The sequence below is a fragment of the Solanum lycopersicum genome, chromosome 2 (assembly GCF_036512215.1).
Source record: "Solanum lycopersicum chromosome 2, SLM_r2.1".
In the NCBI taxonomy this organism is placed as follows: Eukaryota; Viridiplantae; Streptophyta; class Magnoliopsida; order Solanales; family Solanaceae; genus Solanum; species Solanum lycopersicum.
The window spans coordinates 39,170,386-39,192,125 of NC_090801.1; the positions used below are offsets into that span (position 1 = coordinate 39,170,386).

At 30.5% G+C, this 21,740-nt stretch overlaps 1 long non-coding RNA gene and 1 pseudogene across 1 annotated transcript; one reads left to right on the forward strand and one right to left on the reverse strand.

Annotated features, from left to right (window-relative positions):
* Positions 1-3,687: 3,687 nt before the first annotated feature.
* Positions 3,688-6,879, reverse strand: LOC104645524 (uncharacterized). The gene is made up of 3 exons (XR_739388.4): positions 6,327-6,879; positions 4,276-6,244; positions 3,688-3,878 (listed from the first exon to the last, which is right to left on the reverse strand). It is a non-coding gene; the product is annotated as an uncharacterized lncRNA (long non-coding RNA).
* An 8,624-nt stretch (positions 6,880-15,503) lies between these two features.
* Positions 15,504-21,565, forward strand: LOC138342022 (uncharacterized; annotated as a pseudogene).
* Positions 21,566-21,740: the final 175 nt, after the last annotated feature.

Below are 21,740 nucleotides of genomic sequence, written 5' to 3' on the forward strand. Positions count from 1 at the left end.
GTGGATCCACTATCTTAACTTGAGTGATCATCTTAATAATATAATTATTTAATACCCATGATGACTACATGGTTTTTGAAGAGTTGAGTTAATATGAACTCGCATTCCCGTATCGGTGCTCAATACTCCCAAAAATATACTTAACTCATATGTCTTAAAAAAAACTTCTTCCTTGGTTTGAGATAATTACTCAAAACATAGCTTAAAAGTTCTCTTGGATTTGATGTTCCCTTTCTTGCTCAAAACTCTTTTGGATATCTCAGTTTCCTTTCATCTTAGATGTGAAAATATTTCCTCTTGGAAATACTTAGTTCTCATATATCATTTTAAAGAAAATGAACTTTACTTCTTACTCTTTACTCAACTTCAAAGCTTAAGTCTTAAAACAAAGTTAAAACGTTTGTAAAAGACTTCTTGAAATATGGTTCATGCCAAATTATGGACTTGAACGACTCAATGCAAGGTTTTCAATAACCATAAATAAAACTCAATACTTGGAACTTGAGAACTTTAGTGATACTACATCTAAAGACTATTCGACGCAGATGGTTCATGCTGAATTATGATGAACTACTCAACTCAAGGAGTCAAAGACACTTCTCATCGCAAGACTAATCGGTTTATAGTGTTCATGCGGAATTATAGGCATGAACAATTTAACTCAAAGACTTCATGGTAACATGCAATAGTCCTATGATTAGAATTATAATATCAAAGGTAATAAGGAATTCTATACTCAAGACATAGAACTTTAAAGATGCTCAACTTATGAAGTTCATGGGGAATTATGGGCATGAAACAAATCGACTCGACAATGTACATAACAATATGAAACTCATATATACGAATCTTCTCATTCTCTGACTTACTTCCTCAAAACTTGGTTCAAATAAGTAGTTGATCTCAAAGGATTCACAATTGAACTCAAAGGTTTTCTTGAACTCTACTCTTAATTCTCTCTTGAATGTGAATTATGAATTCAAGAGTTATGTTCATGACATGAAAGATCTCATGATAACAAGGTAGACGCACGAATAGATTTTTCTCACTCTCATACTCACTTTATTGAGTCTTGAAACAAATTATTAGATCTTGTAAATGACACCTCAATAGGCTAAAATGGGATTTTCTGAAAAATATTCGAAAGAACTATCAAGACTTTAGATTTTAACTCTACCTTGAATTTGAATTATGGATTCAAAGTTGTGGTTTGTGATATGATGGATCTCACGATGTTTAGGACTGTTCTTAGATAGTTAAACATGAGAAATGACCAAGAAATCACTGTTTGGAAGCAAGTCCTCTATGCGGAGATGTTTTAAATAATTACTACCAAATTAAATTTTGAGACAGAGGAGTCTGTGTCCTAACCGCGATGTACAGAAAACTTTTGTACATATGGGGAGCAAGTCCACGACGCGGACTTGTGTGCCTGATCATGCTGGACCTTTTCTCTTTTTTGTTTTCTAATCACAATTCGCCTAAATTCAATGCTTTTGCTTAATCTCTCTTAAGATTCAGATACCCAACACATGCACACTCGAATCTAACTCTAAAAACTCAATATATTGACACAATAATCTCAAGAGCTCCTCAACTTCTGCCCAATTTAAGAATGAAAGCAATTTTATGAATACATAACAAGAACATTAAAGCTTGTACATTCTAGAACAAAATTTAATGTTGGAAATTAACATGATTGGTGTGTACTTGAAAGAATCATCTTCTTGAAGAACTTGAAGAAAAATCTGGGAAGATGAACTTAGCCTTTGCGTTTTCTTGATTTTCTTGAGTGTAGAATCTTTGGAGTGCATGAGAGGGTTTGATTTGTGAAAACTGATTTTCTACACGTTTAGGTAATTTAGATGACCTTCCAATGGTTTTTTAGGACTAAAATACTCTGGGAGTCAGAATTATTTTCCATCAGGCAGTGAGGTCTTTACTTGCTCCGCGTCGCGGAACCATCTTGAAGTTTTACCAGGTTTGCACGTTATTAGTAAATCAGTCAAAACGTTTGACTCAAAGCTCAGAATTGAGAAACTCAGTGGCATTGGAAAGAGGACTTGAATGAATTTAATTTAATATCTTATGGTTTTCCTAACTCATCCTGTAATTAAATTTGTGGTCATTGAAGTTACCCAAAACTTAAGAAAACTTAGGAGTGACTTAAATACTTTTCTCTTTGGTTCTTCATGGAACTTAAGGTTCTACATCTAGTGACCTTAATAATCAAGAAATTTTAAATTGCTTGCAAAAATCTTACTCACTACGAAGAATGGTTCGAGTCTTAGCTCGAAAATTTAATGGGGCGTTACCATTACATAGGTCAACGTAAACTAGTCAATTTAATACTTTGAGTAGATTCTTACTAGAATATGCAAAGAAAACTGTAGATTTTATTTTATTTTATTTTTGTTCTTCTTAAAATAATATAAACATGATTTTATTAAATATACAAAGTTAAAAAGTAGCTTAACTTGTTAGAACTAAATTTCATCTAATATTATTACCTATATAGTGTAGAATATTAAGTTTCGCACTTTGATGAAGAACAAGATAAAAATGAGATTCTAAAGCATGCTAGAATAATTGCATGTTATGTAAATTTAACTCTAAATTTAATGGTATAAAACTATTAATTTATTTCATATCATAATGCAAAGAATAAACATATATAAATTTGAGCAACTTCATAACATTGGAATCACATCTTGCATAATTATGAAATCAAATAATGTAATGAATATCAAGAATTACCTTTTGTGAAATTAATTCATAAAGAAAATACCACAACAGAAACCACGAACAAAGAGCTCAAACTCAACTTTTTTTGTTTGATTTTGTTGTTGTGCGATTATTTTTTTGTTTGTGTTGCTTGAAGGAAAGAGTTTTTTTTTTTTTGGCGTATTTGGTGTTGTGAGTATTGGAATAATATAAATATATATATGTTGTTGAATTGAAAATGGTGGAATTGATATTTTGTTCTTTCTTTGGAAGGTTTTTTTTTCTCGTGTGCAGTGTGTTGCTTTTTTTGGTTTTTTGTTTTCTGTCCGTTGGGTCAGAAAGGATCTATGTTGTATTATGTGTGTGTATGGGAGGAAATGTTGGTGTAGGGTGTGTATGGGAGGAAATGTTGGTGTAGGGTGTGTATAGTGTGTAGTAGTGGTGAGGAAGAGTGGTGTATATTGCGGGACTAGTTGGCTAATGTTCGTGCTAAGCACGGGCCCAACATAATTTTTAATAAGCAAATTTTTCTTGTTTTTATTTATAAGTTGTTACGGAATATTGTAATTTTTTAGTTCAATGTAACTTTCAGCTCTCGTGTCATAACCATTTAAGTAATAAGGTAGAACTTGACTTTGAATTTGTTTGAATTAGTAAAGCAAGTTTTTGAATTAGGCTGGCATATCTATTGAACTATCTTTGAGTGGAATCTACTTTGATACCTTTGGCCACTCAACAATATATAGTTGTGTATGATTTACTTTCATTGACTTAAATTTGCTTTGATATCTTTGCACACTCAATAATATTCTTGATCTACATAATAACGCCTTTTAATTTGCTTTCAGTTCATTGAACACAAAATAAGAGGAGAAAATAAAATAAAGTCAATTTATCTACTGCAATGGTTGATACAATATTTTGAAATAGAAACACATACATAGGCATAATAAAAAGACAAACTAAAAAAAAAAAACTTCATTGAACCTCCAATGATATGATTACAAGGTAGATGAAAAGTGTCAAAGAAGAGGAAGTGTTTTACATGAGAATAAAAATGTGTACACTTCAAAATCACCTTCACATCTTAAGAAGGCCAAAAACTTCAACATATTGCTTCACCTATTTTCAGGACATCTTGGTCATTCTTATACCTGAAAAGGGAAATAAGAAATTATGTACCCTATTGCTTATATATTTAAACAGTGTAAAAGCTTAGAAGTATCTACTATCACAGCTTGATAAATCAAGCAACTCTAAAGTCAATTTGAATAGACATTTCCAGTGAAACAAACTTTGGGTCCATTTTATTAGAAACTTGGTTCATTTTGAATGGACTACTCGTCAAGATGATAAAAAATTCAATAGCTTTATCGATAGAACAACATAGCTTTATCGATAGAACAACATTACACTGAAATTTAGATATTACCAAAATCAGTCATCGAACATTATCAGTACACAAAATATCATACTATAGATCTTTTTTCAAGGAAAATCTGTTATAGGGACTCAAAATTTAATGAGTGAGAAAAAGAAAATAGAGTGTACCTGAAAGGCTTTAAAATAGCACATAAATTTAATCTTGAATAATATTTATATCTTCTGTAAAAGATAACACGAAACTCAAGTGAAGCTACACAATCGAAGCCTCATTGAAAAAAGCTAAAAATTCTAATTTGCTTATTCCTTTTCCATTACAAAAGCTGATCAAGCATAGATTTATGTACATTATCTCAACATAATATATTTCACATAAAAAGAAATAATTCAACCATGGAAGCAATATTGATGATACTACGATCTTATCTCCAAGACAATCTTTGTATGTAAAGAAAGTACCACAACCAAACAGAATTATATTTTGGTTTCATAGATTAAAACTCAAACTTACAATAAGGTGTCGGCCACAAATACCCTTGAAATAAAAAAAAATCACATACTATATCGAGCACTCAAATAAATGTGTTTCCAGTATTGTTAAGAGTTTTAAGACAATCTAATTCTACTTTACCTTAATCAATCTTCAATTGAGAATAGTTGGCTAGAAAAAGTAAAATTCATGACATATAAAACATGCCTCAGAGCTACATAAACTATTAAGAGTGAGAACTCATCCAAAATAAGTAACTATGAATCTTTCTTGTAAAGGAGAAAAGAAGTTAATCATATTTTTTAGAATAACCAACACATACTATAATTATTTTTTTTGCTTTCTCATCCAGTGTCCGATATTTACATTCACATTGGGAGGAAGTCCCACATTGGGAGGTAAAGGTCTCCCTAACAAAGACAAGAAAACTTGAACCTGAGATCTCTAGATTAAGGATGAAGGAGTACTTAGTCCTCCATCACAACCCTTGTTGGTAACACGTACTTTTTTATTATTATTAATATCCAATAAGTATCTAAAAAAATATTTCCATTGTTAATAGTCACACCAGGCTCAAGTAAAAATTTACAACTGATATCAGATTTGCTTGTCCATTTATGAAGTGTTTCAAAATATAGCAGAAAAATTCATTTGTGGAGTATCAAAAAAGAGTCATTTCAGTTGTATTCTCAATATGAAAGTATGGTTGAGTTATAAGTTTATTCACCCTTTTCATCTTTATTATAGTATTTATTGAAGCAAATGTACATCAGATTTGTATCGCAAGTGGAGAAAGATAAAAGTTAAATCAAATAATATTCTAAAGAAAAATCATTGAAAAGACATCAGATAAATCAATTAAATATGAACTTTTTCAGTAGTTTCTTTGTACATTATTCCATTATTTTCGTGGATCCAATTAAAGTTTGTTGACAATGAAAGTACTTATTTGACATTTAAAAGATAGATGAATGAAAAATAACAACACATGAGAGAGTGATAACTTATTTAAAAAAACGACCTGATATTACCATTCAAATTCACTTCACGATCTATGCAATCATCAATTGATCGAACATTAATATATTGCTTGAGATATGTTGAAGCAATTGACAAAATAAATAAATAAATATTTAACAATAAAATGTAAATCAAAACACCTTCTATAAACACAAATAACAAATGGAGAGAATTTCAACATTATTAGACTAACTTGGTGAAGTGCTATTTTTCCTTCTCTTCTTATTAGTCCCAAGTTTATGTTCTATATATTTTGTCATGTAAATAGTCTAGCAACAAAAGTCCCAAATACAATCTTATTATTTATTTGCATTACGACAATTCCCAATTCAATTACTGTAAACCTTGTTTACAATTTTTTGCAATGATTAAAATTTGCTTTTGAAATAACACAATGGGACTTAATTAAGTTATCAAATGTTTTCAACTATAATTCCAAACAAATGCTTACATGTTCAATAAAGAAATACACGTACGGAAATACTTAGAAATGAAGCTTACCACTAATGGAATATCCTTAATTCTAAGGCAAATACCCAAAGAACCTATTACATGTTATTTCTCAAGAAGATAGAATTTCATAAAATTACTATCGGATCGAGTTTTATCAGCTTCAGCTTCATTTTTCTGTAAGTTAAGCCATCAAAATTAGAACAATTTGTCTTGGAAAAAAGGGTGATCAAAATTATTGACATAATCCATTACTAACCTTAGAGAATTTTATTCATGTAGCATGTCTATATTCTCGTTAATACCTCTGACGCGACTATATGCAATTGATACAAAGTAGTAAATGAGTACCAAATCAGTTTTGAAAAGAGCCAAAAGGCCAGCAATGATGGAGGATCAAATATAAAACGATAACACCCATTTCAAAATTTAGAACTTCTGAAAAAGAAATTGGCGAGACAAAAAAAAAGAATTAAAGTCCAGAACAAACAGAAGAAAATAAAACAAATTATCTTTTGAGGGAGAAAGAATTGAATTTAGTTTCAAAAAGTCTGCTTATGAGTGAATGAAGAGAAAGAGAGTATAGATGTTGGATTACAGTTGTTTCAGCAGTACACGTGGCTTGCTCACAAATGAACATAGCAATACACGTGTTGACAGAAAAAGCTACGATAAAGTACACGCGTTAAATACACTCCACTTCTAAAGAATGTTAAATTAATAAAGCATGTAGTACAATAGTTATTGCATGTGTTCATCCTTCAAAGTATCACTTCTAATAAGGAGTGATAATGGAGATAAAATGGGTAAAGGTGGGGGTAATTGGTAGAGCACGGGGAGAGAGTAGATTATTATTATTTATTTATTAATAATTAATAATAATATAATGTGATATAATATGTTAATATTATTTAACTATTTTTTTTTACTAACCAAAATTAATTAGCTAATAATGAATTCTAATTGATAAATAGTAGCTTATTTGCTAAATTAAAATTATAAGAAACATATATTTTAATATACTTAATTTTCTTTAAAACAGAACTTGCATAAATAAAGCAACTCAATTTTTTTTAGTTTTCAAATATTTTAAAATGAAGTTATAACAATAAGATAAAAAAAAAAAAAAAAAAAAAAACAATAAGATAAAAATAATTTTTTTAAATCCTAAATAAATATTTAAATATTAAAAGGTGTAAAATTTTTGTTTGGTTAAAAACTAAGTGCTCACACAAATCACGAATCATGTCTTGAGAAATTCATTACATGATATTGATGCGTACATAGGCGTTATCATTGTGTTCTAACGGGCTGAATTGATATGACACGATTGATTAGAATTATTTTAATGATTTTAGCTCATTCTTTTTAGATATTCCTTATGAGAATAAACACTTGATAAGGGTGTATCTAAGGTTTCAAATGCTCCAGATCAACAACTTCACAATTTCGATAGGTCTCTTCCCAAAGATTTAAGTGACAGGTGTGTTAATTGGTGTATTGATCTTGTTTTTTCTTAAATGTGTGATGAAGTTATTTGTTGCACTCTAAATAAGAAGGTCCTACTAATTCTTAAGAGTGAACGTTTTAAAGAAATCTTGTTCATCAATGATTTTCTTAAAAGTATTCATTTCTTAGGAACATCCAGGACCTCGATGATTAGTGTGCAACAACTATCAACACCATGATTTTCAAGAAAATAAGATAAACATACTGATTTAACTCATTATTCACTTAACTCTTTAAAATTCTCATCATTAGGATTGTGAAGTTATTGATCTAGATCTTTTGAAACGACAGACACACACTTATCAAGTATGGCACCCTCCTAAGAAGAATTAAAAAAGAGCTAAAAGAATTTAAAATGGCGCATCAATCGTATCTTATGCATCAATTTCCGTAAAAGGCAATAATTCATCTATGTATACATCAATATCATATGATTAATTCCTTAAAAAAAACCACCATAGATTTGATCAAACAAGTTGGAGGATAGAGGCTATTAGCAAGGCATATTGATTCACTAGAAATATACTCGAAGATGGTTTAGGATTTAACCATTATAACAATTTTATGGAATGGAATGATAAAAATGAATCAGTGTGGATGTAATTTTCTTCCCTCGTCATCCTTTTATAGGGGTTTTGGCTAATTTTTCTATGATATTTGAATTTTCTTTTTTAAAAAAAGTTAAAAGTTTATACCTATAATTGATATGTTAAGATTTTTTTCTGATTTTCTTACTATATTGGAGTTTGACTTTTTTATGGAAGAAAAAGTAAAATATTATGATAAATGATTTCTTTGTTGGGGGATAAAGTTTGAAGATTTTTTTACATTATTTGAGTTATATTTTTTATGAAAATTTTTCTTAAATATTACTATGATTGATTCATATTCTGGGGTAAAGGTTTAAATATTTTCTTATTATATTTAAAATTTAGATTTTATTTGTTTAAAGTCAAACTATAATCATAAGTGATCTTTTCTTAGGGGGAAATATTCGAATCTCTTTTCTTTAACATATTTAGTTTTACAATTTTATATAAGGAATATTAACGTATTATCGTAACTAGTTTTCTATTTTGGGAATAATTTATATATTTTCCTATTACATTTGATTTTTAGATTTATGGAAAGAAAGTTAAAGTATTATCATAATTGATTTCCTTTCTTACGGGGAATTTTGGGAAAAAATTTCCATATTTGAGTTTTATTTTTTTATAGAAGAAAAGTTCATGTATTAAAAAATTGACTAGTATACGTACCTTACGAAGTGTGATTATTATAAAAGGTAACCAATTTTTAAATAAGAACTAACAACAATTTATTATTAATTTGTCAATATTTTAAAAATGAATTATAAGAAACATAATTATTTAGTTGAGGACGTTAAATTAATATTATTAGTACACAACTTCTTTGTTATGATATAAAAAGATTATAATATAAAAATAAAAAGATTATTTGTAAGCTATACTTTTAGTTTTACAATATACACGTTGAACTTTTATCAAGGAATTTGTTTTTGATTATTTTACCTTGGAAAAAAAGAAAATATTTCAATCATTTCAATTTATTTGTCCTATATTTATTTTAGTCTACTTTTAAAAAAAAAAATTATTCATTTTTACCAATTTTTTAATTTTTCACATGACATGTTTAAGACAAAAAAATTAAAGGGCATTTTATTGTATCTGACATATGTTTGATTTGAAATCCTAAGATTTAAAATTCTTTTTTATCTTAAATTCATTTTAAATTAAATTGGGAGAAATAAGTTAAAATGGAGAGAGTAATAAATTAATTACTATAAAAAAAAACAAAAATGAATAAACAATTTAATACATAACTAATTTACGTTTATCATTGAAATTCGTTGAATAAAAACAACGGTGCAAATCCTAGATTTTTTATATAACACTTTTAAATGAATTTGGGCAAAAAAAAAAGTGTTTTTCTTACATCATTGCATGGCTTATCAAATACATAAAAATATGAAAGTTTTAAGAAAGTTCTCTGTAAGACATCGTATCCTAGTCAGACAAGAATGCAGATAACATAAGCTGGAGGTGCCACAAACAGGCACCACCGACAGACCGTAGGGTGACCTACGGTCCATAGGTAGGGTCTATAGATGGTCACCTGCAACTCTCCCCGGAAAAGTCCAAAAAATTGTTCACGGTCGAACCCACGGACCGTAGGTCAATCCACGGTTGTGGTCCTGGTCTATGGGTCCAGAACCTAGAACACAGCTTCTGAAAGCCAACTACGGTTAATAGGACAGACCGTGGGTCAGTCCACTAACCATCAATCAGTCCATCGATTGGGCCCGACAACTTTTAAGTTAGGGGTCGTTTGGTTTTATCCTTACGTGTTGGACCCCTAAACAATGTAGTTTTGGTTAGTTTTAGCCTAGTAACTTAATTACTACGTAATGTGCTCAACTCATTCTCCAAAAATTCATCAAGTTGGACAAAAGAAGGAGAAGGAGTCGACCAACCCTCTCCAAGAATGCAACAAGGTTTTCTTTAGTTCCAGCCTCGAAATCAAAATATTTCTCCGTAAATTTCATCACCAGGTATGTGAGATTTCACTAGTGGGTTCCTTTAATCCATTAGTTCCGTAGCATTCAGTCAGATTCTTGATTCCCTCCATAATATCTAGACCTAGAGTTTCTATAATTTCAGCAGAGTATAATGAATTTGTTATTTTAGTGTTACTAATCAGATTATCATGTAGTAATATTATTTTGGCCAGATTCATACATAAACTCAGAATCCTAATTATGTAGTTATTTTAGTTCTTCAATTACAATAGCTAGGACAGATAGACAGATACACATGCCTCAATTTTGAATGCATCATTATCAGATATAAATATTGCATTTTCAAATCAGATTGTTGAGCCATCCACTTTACTTAAGTTATGCTATAAAGTTCATATATTTAGTTGGGAGTAGTCTTTATACCTAGTTGGACTAAGGTCACTCAACCTCAAGTCCTAGAACAACGTGCCCCTGTAAGTTATGAGTTCCCTCTGTGGGCATCAGTTCAGTGATCAAGCCAATCATGCGTATATACTCTAACAAGTATATTGGGTTCTCTTAATGAGGCATATACATTGGACTCCACATTTAGCTTATGTGGTTTCATGTCGATTATTAGTAGCTTCCACAGTCCGATTTTATTGTATTGACCAAGTCATCAGTTACAGTTTAATATTCAGTTTCAGCATGTTATAAACTGGTCATTGAATTCAGTTAGTTCATTTTCAGTATTTTCAGTATAGTATCATGCTTATCTTATACTATTACTTGGTTATAGGCTTTGTTCAATTATATATATTGTTCATCTTTATTCTATCATGCATGCTTAGTACCTTTCAAAAACTGACACATACTCTATGCTACCTCTCCTCGTGATGTAGGTTCAGGTCCTCAGCATTAAGATCACGCACAGATTGACTCTTGATCCCCAGTTCAGCAGCTTCGTGGTGAGTCCTCATTCTTCGAAGACGACTGACATTTTTTCTATTCATTCTTTCCTTTTTAGGTTCACTTTTTCCTAGATTTAGCTGGGGCATGTCCTAGCATCTCTAGTCGTTTTATTTAAGACATAGTTAGATTCATCTTTAACTTTGGAGTTTGATGTTTAAATTGTCATTGAACTTACATATTCTTTATTCTAGGCTTGGGCATAAACATCGAAAAATCGAAACACCGTACCGAACCGAATTTTTTTGGCATTTCGATTTCGGTTTTTGGTTCGGTATTCGGTATATGTTTTTGTATTTTTTGATATTTTGGTTCGATTTTCGGTATGTAAGTTTGTATTATTCATTTTTTCGGTTTACCGAAATATATTATATTATAATAATATTTATATTATATTAATTATTAATGTTAAATAATAAATATTATAATTTAAAATAAAAAAGTAAAAAGTAAAAGACACTTTTTGATGTAACTATTTTTAGCCCATTAAGCTGAAAAATCGAACAAAAAAAATTATAAATTTTAAAAGCCCAACTAAGCAGGCCCATTAAAAAATCCGAAATAACAAAATCGAACCGAAATAATAATAATCGAACCGAAGCGAATTATTTAGGTTCGGTGTTCGGTACACATTATACAAGAACCGAAAACCGAAAACCGAAAAATCGAAAAAAAAAATCAAAATCGAACCGAATTACCGAATGTCTACCCCTACTTTATTCAGATAATAATGGGTATGCCCATCATTTTGGTTTTATGATAATTTAAGCTTCTGTATAGTACTTTCTTAATTCAGTGTTTTTAAGTATTCTTATGATATGCTAGAAATGTTAGCCCCATCATTTCGGTTTTATGATAATTTAAGCTTCCGTACAGTACTTTCTTAGTTCAGTGTTTTTAAGTATTCTTATGATATGCAAGCAATGTTAGCTTGGGGTCACACGTGATTCTAGGCACCGTATCCACGTTCTATGTAGCTAATTCGGGGCGTGACATTCTCATTTTTATCCTAACTCAATAAAACAGTGTTTTTTCCTCCAAAAAAAAAATTTAGTCTTTATGGTAAAGTGATATAATTCCAATGCAAGATTGTCATATCATGCTTGGCAGTCCATGGCAGTTTAATAGGAATGATATTCATTATAGGAGAAAGAACAAAACGCATCTTGATCAAAACAAAATAAATTATAAACTTGCAACTTTAACTCCATCTCAAGTTTGTGAAGTTCAGAAACATATGGCAGAACTAATGAAAAACTTTGAGAGGGAAAAGAAGAGAGCATTAAGGGAGTGCATGTTGACATTCTGAGAGAGGAACAAGGAGAGTATGTGTTGTGTAAAGATATTGGAAAGTCAAGTGATGAAAAAAGTAAGATCGATTGGAAAGAAAAGAGAGATGTCCATGATAGCATAAATGAAAAGGATGGTCATGAGGTAGAGGGAGAAAAACAAGAATGTTCTGGTGAGGTTATTTTTTATTCTAACATTCTTAGTTACTTCTTGTTTTGAATCTCTTATAGGCAACCATGGAAACGTTTGCATTGAAAAATCATCATTAGATGTACATAATTCTAAGGTGGTCGATACTACATGTGTACATGTTGATGAGAGGTAAATAGAATTATTTTGGGTCTATCCAAGATAAATGAGAAACTCGTGATAAAAAGTTCAACAAGGCAATTGTGGATCTAGCGTCTATGAAAAAGGAAAGACGAGGTGATTTTATTCATGTGCTACATAGGAACAACTGTGGTATATGTATAACTGGTCTGTTCATATTCTTATTATTCTTAAAAAAAACTAAGGTCTTTGTTGAGGTAATGAACTACACTCTTAATTCTTATGTTTGTGACTGTATTAATTTTGAGTATGATGATATTTGCTATAAGTCCATAACGGTAATCGTCAAGTCCAATAAGAGCAACTAATTACTTTTTAATATTGATCATAACATATTTAATTATGGATTCTCACTTGTTGGTTAGGACGTGAGATGTTTGTGCAAGGAGGATTGTGAATAAGTTTGATGATTCTTCTCTATCTCTTATTCTAGTGTCAAATAAACTTTTGTATAAAAAATTGTTGGAATATGATTATTTTATGTGTGATGAGACATCACTCTTCAAGTCTTGATGATTGCAAGCTTAAAAGTTTTTTTTTACTAATGATAAGGAGATACATAACTAGTATGATACTACTGATCAAATACTCTTTGTTGAGTCTATTCATGATTTCTTTCTTAGGTATTGGAACAATTACTTGGAACTTAATGGATATTCTAACTTGAAATATAAAGGTTCTTCTTAAAATTCATGTATTTATGTGGAAGAGTCTTTGGGAGGTATTATTGAGGAAGAATTATTTTTCAAGAAGAGACGAATGGAAACATCCATTGAAGTTGAATTATTTCAAGAAGAGGAGAATGATAGCATTTATTGAAGATCTACTTCATTAAAGGAAAAGGATAATGGGGCTCCAACCAAGGAGTTCAATGACAAGCATAATGGCCTTCAATCGTAGATCCAAAAGTGTCTTATGGGGGAACAAGAGCTAAAGCGTATGAAAGATTCAAATGCGACAACTATTTGGTGGCCCAAATGGATGTCCAAGAGCAAAAATATTGGGGTTCAATTCTGAGTAAATTAGAATAGAAAAAGTCCAAGAATAAGTTGCTTTCTACCCAAATTTTGAGAGAAAGACTAGTCAAACTTTCCATGATTATTTTCCTATTTTAGTTTTATCTTGTTTATTTATTTAACTATAGGTTTTTCCTTGATATATGGACTTCCTAGTTCAGCCTTGAAAGAGTACAAAATTGGTAGTATCCAAGGAAACTCTACTCCATTGAAGGACAAAGATAAAGCTTTAGAAACTCCAAGTAATCCCATAAAAAGATTTTAAACACATGAGTTTAATGATAAGCTCAAAAAGCTTCCATCACTGATCCCAATGTGTCTTGTTTGGTAAGAATATCTCAAGCTCAAGGGAGATGAATTGTACAAATGCAACAATTATTTTGTGGCCCAAGTTGAAACCAAGAGTAGGAATATTGGGATCCAAAGTTCAGCCTTGAAGAAGCCCAAAATGGTGCAGAAAAAAAAGGCTCAAATCAGCCCAAACGAAGGCAAATTTCATCGCTTAATTGGAGCTAAAATTAGCAACTCACAAAGACCAAAAGGGGCTCGGAAGCCACGACCAGAGGGGCCACAAAGTCCTTAAATGAGCCACAATTATTAGGTTTTGTTTTGGCAACTTTCACATATAGCAAACAAAAAAAATTATATTTGTATGCTATAGCAAAGTTTGCATAATTGCACTCCATAGCAAACATAAAACTGTATAATTCGCTATACATATGCAATTGTATAATTCGCTGGCCTAAATTGTATAATTCACTGGCCTATTTCGCTGCAATTGTATAATTCGCTATCCTATTTCACTGCAATTGTATAATGCACGATTGTATAATTCACTGCTATTTCGCTGCAAATTTGTATAAAATTTGCTTTGCATACAATTGAATAGAAGTAAAATGTATGCATATTGCATAATTATAAGTGTATATGAAGAAGATATATGTTTTTCTCTCGCATTATACAAAACAGAAATACAATATATATACTTCTATTGTATAAAGCGAGAGAAAATTGTATTTCACTGCAATTGTATAATTCGTAATTGTATAATTCGTTGGTCTTTTTCGCTGCAATATTTGTATAAAATTTGCGTTGGTCTACAATTGAATTGGAGTAAAATGTTTGTAAATTATATAATTAAGTGTATAGCACGAAGATATATGTTTTTGAATGTGTATATACAATTTTCTCTCGCTTTATACAAAACAGAAACACAATTATACACTTCTGTGTAGAAAGTGAGAGAGGCGAGCAGAGGGATAGTGGCGGCGAGAATGGGAGAGTGGCGAGCGAGATTTTTGGGAGAGAGGCGACTGGCAAACTTTGGTTAACGTTTCCAATGGAGCATAATTAAATCAAACTGTAGCTACTCCATTTATTTTATGTTATTAGTTTGCTATTATATACAATTATCTCTTTTAGTTTTCACATTCCCCCCCCCCCCCCCCCCCCCACCCCAAATCTAGGGTTTTATTTTAGGGTAAATCACATAAATGTATCAAATTAAAAAAAAAAATTTACCATTTATGTCAACATAATTTTTCTAACTAAATATAACAACTTTTAAGAATTAAAATTTTTATTCGCTCTTTCTCTGCGTTTTTTCTCTTCCTCCTCTTTTTTTTTTTCTTTCTGTGTCAATCTCTCTTCCACCTCTTTTTTTATTAATTTTCATTTAAATAATTATTTTAAAATACTTTTTTTTTTTAATATTTTACTATTTTTATTCAAAAATACAACAAGAAAAGGAATAGAAAAAACAGAAAATTGTACAATATGAGTTCTCAAATAGGAATTTCAAAATTTTAAAATTATAGAAACAAGAGTTAATCATCGATTGTCATTATAAAGATTCAATTTTATGAATTTGTGATTAACTCGGATAGGTTGTTCCTACAAATAAGTGAAATGTCGTTTGGAGTTTATATCCTACTTTTAAAGAATAATTACCTGAATATACAACTTAAGTTTACATATTTTTCATATTTCCCTTCTTTTTTAAAAAATTACTAAAATCTCTATTTTTTAATAAATTTAATCTAACAGATACATAAATAAATTAGAATCCTAATTAATACAAACCAATTAAATCTTACCCCTAATTATACTCTTTATTTTCCCCAAATAAAATACCCATACACGACTCCCATAATTAATACTAACCAATTAAATATTATCCCTTATTTTACTCTTTATTTTCCCAAAATAAAGAAACCTTTTACACCACTCCCACTAATCAATTACTCAACTGTTCATCTTCTTAATTTTGAAAATCAAAATATCTTTATTCCGTTCGTCCGCCTTCCTCTAAGCTGTCCGCCATTTTTCTCTGTCCGTCCACCTTTGATTCCGTCCATCCGCCTTCCTCTAAGTTGTCCGCCATTTTTCTCCGTCCGTCCGCCTTTGATTTCGTCCGTCCACCTTCCTCTAAGTTGTCCGTCATTTTTCTCTGCCTGTCCGCCTTTGAAAATCAAAGTTGTGCTCTCCGTCCGTACGCCTTCGTCTAATCTGTCCGCCTCCGTCCATACGCCTTCGTCTAATCTGTCCGCCATCTCTGTCCGCCATTTTTTTCTAACAATGGATAACCAAAGTTCGAAGAATCATAAAACACAAAAAGAGGCACATGCAAAGACACCCAAGAAGAGGGGTAGAAAGCTTGCAATGGCCATATCCAGACCTCTATTGCCACCGATACGTATTTCGATTTTATTTATTTTTTAAAATTTTTTTTTGTCACATGCAATGACTTTTTGTATTATCAGAAAAAATATCATAGATTATTTATCTTATTCAGAAAATACTTTTTTTTGTACATGTTGTTTATTAAGTATGACTAATGTATAAATAAGTTGAATTTCAAAAAAAAATTATGTAAATCAAAACCCAGTTGCCCATCCTCTTGGTTGTCACCTCCTTTTGGGGTTTATGCTTAATAGATCTTTAATAAGAATATAATTTTAATTTTCTGTATCAATTATATTTTTTTGTACATGTTGTTTATTAAGTATTACTAATGTATAAATAAGTTGAAATTCAAAAAAAATTATGTAAATCAAAACCCAGTTGCCCATCCTCTTGGTTGTCACCTCCTTTTGGGGTTTATGTTTAATAGATCTTTAATAAGAATACAATTTTAATTTCCTGTATCAATTATATTTTATAGATTATTTATCTGATTCAGAAATGCTAACAGACTCATATTTGTAGTACTTATAAATAAGTTGAAATTCAATAAAAAAAAATTATGTAAATCATACCCAGTTGCCCATCCTCTTGGTTGTCACCTCCTTTTGGGGTTTATGCTTAATAGATCTTTCATAAGAATATAATTTTAATTTCCTGTATCAATTATATTTTTTAGATTATTTATCTGATTCAGAAAATACTAACAAACTCATAATTGTACTTACATTTATGTATCAAGTATAACTTTGCATTTTTTGTATCATTTAGTATCAAGTAGACAGAATTATAATTGTAGTTACAATTATGTATCAAGTACGAATTTATTTTTTTGTATCAAATATAACTTTGCATTTTTTGTATCATGTTAGTATCAATTAGACAAACTTATAATTGTAGCTAAACTTATTTATCAAGTATGACTTTGCATTTTTTGTATCATGTTAGTATCAAGTAGACAGACTTATAATTGTAGTTACACTTATGTATCAAATACGAATTTGCCTTTTTTGTATCATGTTAGTATCAAGTAGACAGACTTATAATTGTAGTTACACTTATGTATCAAATACGAATTTGCATTTTTTGTATCATGTTAGTATCAAGTAGACAGACTTATAACTGTAGTTACACTTATGTATCAAGTACAACTTTGCAGTTTTTGTATCATGTTAGGCTATAAAGTATCTGTTAAGTATCATTTTGGCTGACTTACGATACGTTGTTAGAATTATTTATCAAGTTTATTTTTGCATTTTATGTATCATATTAAGCTTGTTGGTTATATAAAATATCAATATCACTTTTTTCAATTGCAGAATATGAATTATGTGGTTAAACAAATTCCCAAACACTCTCTTAAGTTTGGTTGTACTTACAATTCAAACATATTAAGAGACTTAGTGGAATCAATGGGGGTTGAGGGTATAGAATTATTTAGGAATACTATATTTGGTTCATATTTGAATATTCCTAAATGTAATTACCAAGGTCAGATCACAAAGTGTTTACTTCTTTTAGAGGTGGAGCAAGATAATCTAGCCGAGGAGCTTCACATTCGACATGCTAAAGGAAATATCTTAACCTTTACTATGAAAGAATTTGCAATTATTACTGGATTGAAATGCAGTGGAAATATTAAGAATTTTACATATCCAGATTCAAAAAGAAGTAGGCTAGTTCAGAGGTATTTTTCGGGGCCTAATTACAGTGTAAATAAACAACGTCTGGTAGATCGATTTATGTTGGGTGGTTGGGATGATATTGATGATCAACTTCAGATGGATATCATGTTTTTCATCCACTCTTTTATATTATCTCAACTTGGTACTGCAGCAATTCCAATTGAAGATTTTTTTAATGGTTGAAGATGGCACTTATCGGCAGTATCCGTGGGGTCAACGTGCTTTCAGAAGTTTAATGAATTCACTTAGACAAGAGTTCAAATTTGAGAAAAAATGTATCGATTAAATGGTATGTCGTATGCACTTAATGTATGGATATATGAATGTGCTTCTGTGTTGGATAATGAGATTGCGGTTAAAGAACAAAATGTTATTCCAAGAATTTGCAATTGGAAAGTTGTGGCTGAAAAGCCCAAATTTGAGATGTTTATGGAAAGCGTTTTCACTGAGGTAAATAATATATAAATGTTTAGTATTTTTTTGGTACTTATCAATACATTTTTTGTTCGTTCTAACAATGATTCAATATTTTGTTATTTTTCAGCATAACTGTACAAATATTCAGCCAACTGGAGAGGAATGTACAGCACTGCAATTACCTCAACCCAGTCATGTAACTCATGATGAACCTAGTACATCAAATGTTAATATTGATGTTGGGAAGCCACAAGAGGTTCCTGGATTTGAAGACTTTTCATCTGAACCACCGGATCAATTGTTGAGGAGATCAACACGAGTCTCTAGCACAGGATCTACCCCACCACCGAAGAGAAGAAAGGTTGTACATCCACATAAAACAAAGGTTTCCAAATCAACAACAGCAGAAAAGCAACCAACTCAGAATGTTTACACTCCAGATTTACCAACTTCTCAAGCTGACAATGTATCTAATGTTCCCGTAAATTCAGATTTTCGAAAAGTAATTTTTGAAAATTCAAAATTAGAGGGACTGAAGCAATACTTGAAGGGTTATGTTAGTATTACAATCATACATATTTTTTGTGATTATCATATATTTTTTATAATTATTGTTATTTATTATGAATTCTTTATAAATTGTGTAATTTGCATATAGGTTGACCAACAAGTTGGTTGTCTTGTGGAGTTGATAAAAAAAAATCATTCTGAGTTGATGAAAGTTGTTGGCGAGAAAGACAACAAAACTGAAAAGGTATTATTTTTTTTTTGTTTCATTTTCATTGGCACTTATCGATTTTATTTTTTTGAACAGAAACATAATGTTGATCAAGATATTGGTGGATCTGCTGTTGATGCTGATGAACAGGTTAATGATATCAATATTGAAAAAGTTTGTATATGACACTTAAAAACATCATGTTATTATTTTATATGTGATTTCAAATGTTATTTTTATTCATCTTTTTCTTTTCTGCCTTTTAATTTAATAGAATTATGTATTATGTTTTGTATTACAGACAGATAAAGTGGACCAACAATCTATTTCACCTAATCACATGGATTGTTCAAAGGAACAACATATGGAGGATGCCGTAGAGGTTATACACTCACCACAACGTAGTCATGTTTTGATTGAAAAAGTTGCTCTTAATAATGAAAATGTAAGTACAAATATTATGAATCAGTATACATTAATTTTTTTATTTGTGTCAGAATTTAGTCTAACGAAATATTTATTAGGATTATACAACTGGTGAAGCCTCTCACTCAGACACAAAGATTTTAAATGCGGATGAACATGATGTTGACATACTTCAGCACAACATAGAAAAGCACACTACAAGTCTGTTTTCTGTTGATACATCTACAGAAGTGCAAAACAATGTCCAACCAGTATGTTTGATGAGTCATGTGGAACAAAATGAGAGTGCTTTTTGGTTATCTGATAGCCAACTACCCACCCAACTACCCGTAAAGAAATCTTCACTTCCTCCTGATACTGAGACTCCAGCACCACGACACAGGATGCCTTCAAGAATTTTACGGTCTCCATATTTGACAGATTTTGGATCCAACGATAAAGGCAAGGCAAAAATAGATTATGATGTTCTCCCACTCTATCCATTTGAAGGTTGTGGTATTCTTGAACAATTGTCATTAGGTATGATGGACGAGTTCTCGCAATGGATTGAAAAAGGTCTCTTAAAATCACATGCGAACAAGTAAGTTATTATAATATGTCTTGCTAATTTTGTGTTGTATAATATTATTTTAATTTGTTTCTAAAAATTATTTATGTGTATAGGAAACAATCTGAGGACAAATACAGAGCAAAGTCTGCTTCATTTGGTGTTGATTATATTGAGCTTGTTGTCGCATTCCCTATGGACAAGAACTGGTTTTATACTATGTCACAGCCGAATAGATGTTGGACTAATGAGGTATCATATACATTATTTTGTCAAATTGTGAATTTTAGATATCACATTAAAACTTACTATATTATATGTAGTTAATAATAAGTATCAAATACTATTACACTTTTTTGTATCATGTTGCAGATTGTTATTAATATTAAGTATCAACTTGATTATTTAAAATATATTTATCAGTTAGGGTATCAAATTAGTTCCTACATATGTTTTCCACTTATCAAATACATTTTACCATGTATTATGTTTTCTCTTATTTGCAGCATATAGATGTAATCTTTTACTATCTCCACAAGAAGTCCAAACAAAGAAGCATGGATCAGTATAAATATACTACAGTCAATTGCTTGTTTAAGTTTTATATAAACAAAGCATATTCAAGGTATTATAACAGTCATGTAGATGATACAATTAGCACACAAGAACACATGATTCGTGTTGCTGCCGTATCATTTCATGAAAGGTCTATCATTAACATCATCAATGGTTTTTCTATTCCTGCTGCTTTACCATGGCATTTAGTAGATGAGGTTTATATTCCTGTAAACTGTGATGAAAATTTTCATTGGGTGTTGGTTGTTGTGGTTCTAAAAGAAAGACTTATAAGGGTGTATGACTCAACTTCGGGATTAAGGAAGAGAGTTCATTTTAGAGACATCAAGAAGTTGTCTCAAATCCTTCCAAACTACCTTCATGATAGTGAGTTCTTTGAAAAAGAGGAGCGAACAGATTGGACAACATTGGATACATATAAAGACATGAAAACTGGAGAACTTTTGGATCCACAACATTCGTTTAATGTGGAGTTTGCTCAAGACAACATGCAACAAATAAGTGATAGCCTGTGAGTATTGTTTATTATTTTATTTTATTTTTTGTATCTAATTCATCCTTATAATTAATCTTATTGTTTTTGTAGTGATTGCGGACTGTTTGTAGCTATATATGCAGAGTCTTTGAGTGACAAAATCAATATGTCATGTAATAGTTTTGAGAGTAGCTATCTTCGCAAAAGATATGCGATACTTTTATTGAAGTATGGTCTCGACAAGATGAATGCTGGATATGTTAGCAGCAGTGATGACCCTCCAAGAATGAAGAATGTATTAAACCCATCATCTGAAGATGAAATTGTTAATGTAGGCTAGTTAGTTTTCAATGTTTGAATTTTTTTTTAATTTTTTTTGGAGTTAAACAAGATGTTTGAAGTATTTATTAACATAACAACACATATTGTTAAATTATGAAAGTGTTTTGATTTTTAAAATGGTTTATTCTATTACTTTAATTTTTTTTATCACCGTTATGAATTCAGGAATTATG